Below are 5000 nucleotides of genomic sequence, written 5' to 3' on the forward strand. Positions count from 1 at the left end.
CGAGGACCATGGCGACGGGAGGAGTGAAATCGGCGGGAACGGCGACGAAGCTGGCGACTTCAACACCGGTTTCCACCGGAGAAGTGCGTCGGATGCTGGCGGATGCAAAAGCTGACAATGAGACGACGGTCGGCATTGTCAAGCGGTTGGAGGAGCAAATCCAGTTGCTGCGCTTGCAAATGGAGGCCTCAACGAGCAGCTGAAGGAAGCGCAAAGGGAGGTCAAAGCGCAAACCCTGGAACCAGCGGAGCTCGGCTAGAGAGCCAGCAGGAACTGCAGCGAGAGCAGGAGCTGCTTCGGAGGATGGAAAGCCAGCAACGACAGGAACAGCGGCAACAGCTGGAAGATCAACAGCGCCAAAGGTGGCGTCAGCAGCAGCAGAAACAACAACGGCAGCAGCGGCTACCTGCGCAGCAATGGCCGACGGTGCAGCAGAGCGTGCGTGCTCAGCGTCAGGGCGTGACGGAGTCGGCATCCTCGGCGGTACCGGACGAGGCAGGAACGTGGGTGGAGGTCGTTCGCGGCAATCGGCGCGGGAATAAGCAGAACGGAGTGAATCTGCCCCAGCAGTCAGCCCAGCGGCAGCCAGCACACCGGCAGCATCAGCAGTGGCCGCACCAGCAAAATGGGCAGCAGCAGCAGCAGCGGATGGGCATTCATCAGCAGGAGAAGCGGCGTCCGCGACGAAAACGCCCGGATGAAATCGTCGTTGTGCCCGCCCCAGGAGTGTCCTTCAAGGAAATGTATGTGAGGATACGGACCAACCCGCGGATTGCCGATTTCCAGCGGCAAATTGGGGTTGGCAGAAGAACGCCGAGGGACCACCTCCTGCTGCCTTTGTCCCGCGACGTCGATAGCGCGGCGCTGAAGGACATCATCCAGGAGATCATCGGGGAGAGTGGATCGGTAACCGTCAGAACAGAGATGGCTGAGGTCGTCCTGACTGAATCGACAACATGATCGACGAGGAGGCGATCAAAAGGCGCTCATGACCACTCTTGAAAGCAGTCATTGGTGGCCACCGTGAACCTTTGGGAGCGCCGAGACATGACGAAGCGGGCTCGCGTGCGCCTCCCACGAGCAGAAGCGGAACTCGTCAAAGATCGTCGACTGGAGCTGGGCTACACGTATTGTTCGGTACATGAAGCCCCAAAAGTATCGGGTCAGCTGACTCGCTGCTTCCGGTGTCTGGAGCGGGGACACATCGCCGCGACGTGCACGGGTGAGGATCGGTCCAAGCGTTGTCTACGGTGTGGTGACCAAACTCACAAGGCGTCGGGTTGCACCAACGAGATCAAGTGCATGCTGTGTGGCGGTGCCCACCGTATTGGTGCCGCAGCCTGCGGTGGACAACCCTCGAACTGAAATGGAAGTGCTACAGATCAACGTCAATCGCAGTAGGAGCGCGCAAGACCTGGCGCTCAACACGATGCGGATGGAGCGGGTGGATGTCTGTCTGATGGTGGAGCTGCACAGTGTCCCCAGGAACAATGGGAACTGGGTGGCCGACAGGGACGGGAAGGTGGCCATCATAGCCAGCAGCGAAACGTACCCGGTTCAGCAAGTGGTCTCGTGACGCAGTCTGGGATCGCGGCTGCCCGGATAAATGGTGTGCTCTTCATATGTTACGTGTCGCCCTCAGCGGGCGTCTCTGAGTTCGAGGAGGTAATGCAGCGCATCGATGTGCTGGCGAGAGGTCACCCGCGCGTCGTCTTTGCGGGGATCTCAATGCGTGGCACACTGTTTGGGGAAGTGGCCGCATCAACGCAAAGGGAGAGGCTGCGGTCCAGCTTGTCGACAGCTTGGGGCTGGAGGTGTTAAACACCGGCACCGCCCCAACCTTCCTAGGCAACGGAGTGGCTCGCCCGAGCGTGGTGGACGTTGCCTTCGCCAGCCGCAGCATCGCCGGAGTTAACACCATTCCGGAGCATCGGTGGAGGATTATGAGCAGATACTCGTACAGTGACCACGTGTACATTCGGTTTGCTGTAGGGGAGCTGTTCCAGCGGTCAGCGGCAGATAGTCGTCGACAGGAGGGTCCTTCCACGCGAGAAAGCGGCACGAGATGGCGTAGCCGTCAGTTCGATGCCGAGCTTTTCGGTGTAGCGCTCGACGTAGCTTCGTTCGCAGAGCGGGTTACAAATGCCGAAAGCCTGGAGAAAGTCATGACGGAAGCTTGTGACGCAGCCATGGCGCGAGTGTTCCCTTCACAAGGTCACTCGGGACGACCTGCGTATTGGTGGACGCCAGCAATCGAGGTCCTGTGTGAGAACTGCCGCCTCGCTAAGGAACGCCTTGAAACTGCCATCGACGAGGAAGAGCAAATCGCCGCAGCCAGCGACCTTCTCCAGGTGCGTACCGCCCTGGATTCAGCCATCACCACCAGCAAGAAGGAGCACTTCGATGAAATGCTGCGGGCCTCGCGGAAGACGAGACGGGACAATGGTACCGCAACGTACTAAGCCGCCTTCGTGGAAGCTGGACGGCGAGAGAGCGCGATTCATCGGTGCTAGAGGGTATCGTTTCCACTCTGTTCCCCAGCATCCTCCGGTTGACTGGCCAGCGTCACCAGGCCAAGTCCTGGAGAGGGAGAGGAGGAACCAGTTCGGGACGTTAATGAACAGGAGCTGTTGGACATCGCGAGCTCGCTGAATCCGAGGAAGGCTCCAGGACTGGATGGTGTGCCAAACGCTGCTTTGACGGCCGCCATCCGGAAGCATACGGACATCTTCAAGAAGTTGTTCCAGGAATGCTTGGACAACGAGCGGTTCCCGGATGAGTGGAAGAAGCAGAAACTGGCCCTGATCCCAAGCCGGGCAAGCCACCGGGGCTCGCTTCATCCTTCCGCCCGATTCTGCTGCTGAACAACCCGGGCAAAGCGTACGAGCGGTTGCTGCTGTCGCGAATAAATGATGTCATCGAGGCTCCTGAATCACCGAGGTTGGCAGAAAACCAGTACGGGTTCAGGAGGGGCCGTTCGACAGTGCAGGCGATTCAGCTGGTGGTGGATGCAGGCCGTCACGCGATGTCATTTGGCCGCACCAACAACAGGGACAAACGCTGCCTTCTAGTAGTGGCGCTGGATGTGCGTAATGCATTTAACACTGCCAGCTGGCAGTGCATCGCTACGGCGCTGGAGGACAAAGGCGTGCCGAGGCAGCTCCGCAACATCCTGAGAGACTACTTCGAAAACAGGGAGCTCGTCTATGACACCGCAGACGGGCCCGTTACACGCCGAGTGACTGCAGGTGTTCCACAGGGGTCCATTCTGGGCCCGACCCTGTGGAACATCATGTACGACGGCGTGTTGCGGGTCGAGCTTCCTGAAGGGGCTAGCGTCATCGGCTATGCGGATGACATAGTGGTCATGGCACGGGGTTGCACACCAGAGGAGGCGGCATCGGTGGCTGAACAGGCAGTGGACGCGATTGCGGCTTGGATGGAGGACCATCACCTGCAGCTCGCTCCGGAGAAGACGGAAGGAGTAATGATCTCCAGTCTGCGAAGAGGTCAACTGAGGGTGCCGTTCCGCGTCGGGGACACCATCATACACAGCAAACAGTCGATCCGGTATCTGGGGTCCAGATCCATGACCACCTGTCGTGGAAGCCGCACGTGGAGCTGTCGACGGCTAAAGCCCTCCGCGTGGTAGGTGTGGTCACCGCAGTAATGAGGAACCACAGTGGGCCCCAGGTGGCCAAGCGTCGGCTGTTGGCGGCAGTGGCGGAGTCGATCATCCGGTATGCTGCCCCGTGTGGTCGAGGCGACGGATCTGCAGTGGTGCCAGAGGAAGCTGGCCCAGGTGCAGCGGCCCCTGGCTCGCGGTGTCACCAGCTCGTTCGTGTCGGTGGCATATGAGACCGGAGTTGCACTGGCAGGCCTTGTGCCGTTCAGGCTGCTGGTACGGGAGGACGCAAGGTGCCATCGGAGGCTCCTAGCTGCCCGGGCGCCAGCCGCAAGGACATCCGGCTGGAAGAGAGGCAGGGGACTCTCCAGGAGTGGCAGCGAGCGTGGGATGCGGCGGCCGCAGCTCCAACGGCCAGTCGGTATGCGGTCTGGGCCCACCGAATGATCCCGGACCTGCACTTGTGGATGAGTAGGCGACATGGAGAGGTTGATTTCCACCTCTCACAGGTATTAACCGGACACGGATATTTCCGGGAATACCTCCATGTCTGCGGTTTTGCCCCATCGGCGGAATGTCCACGGTGCCCGGGGTCGGTTGAATCGGTGGCGCACGTGCTGTTCCAGTGCGAGGTCTTCCACGAGATCCGGGTGGAGCTGTTGGGCTACGGCACCAGCGACCCAGTGAACGAGGACAATCTCGGCATGAAGCTGCTGGAGAGCCCCGAGCGGTGGAACAGCATCCAGGAAGCTGCACGCAAAATCACGAAGGTGTTGCAACAGCTTTGGCGTGAGGACGAGCTGCAGCTCAACCTCCAGGCACACCTTGCAGCACTACCGACGAGACCAGCAGCGGTAGACGCCAGTCCGCTGGATGGAGAGCAGGTGTCGGTTGATGGGGTGGCTGAACTCTTTCGTTCCAACCGAGGTCGAGCCAGACGGACCAGAAGAGGTCGCCGGAGGGCGGAGGAACGGGCGGAAGTGCGCCTTGCATCCGCAATGGCAGCAGCCGAACGAGAACGTGAGGACTCCATCCTGATGGCAGCGGTGCGGGCGGAGGAAGCAGGAGAAGCACCACCACCCATCCCCATGGGAAGACGCGGACTGCCTCCATCTCCGAGGATGGTAAGAGCGCGGCACGAACGGAGACTGTATCTCCAACGTCTCTACCGTCAACGCGCCAGGGAAGGGACTCTACCACCAGTCCCACACGGTAGAAACCGGAGGAGCAGGTCGGCCTTCGGAAGCCGATACCATCCGACGGCGGATGAGAAGGCGTGAAATGGAGGCTACGCCGAGTAGCGCGAAGGGTGCCGTCCAATCAGGGAGTACGTGAGGCGCTATCCGCCGACGGCCTGGCAGCCATCACTGAAGCA

Source organism: Anopheles arabiensis (genome assembly GCF_016920715.1).
Source record: "Anopheles arabiensis isolate DONGOLA chromosome X unlocalized genomic scaffold, AaraD3 X_pericentromeric_contig0030, whole genome shotgun sequence".
NCBI classification, from domain to species: Eukaryota; Metazoa; Arthropoda; class Insecta; order Diptera; family Culicidae; genus Anopheles; species Anopheles arabiensis.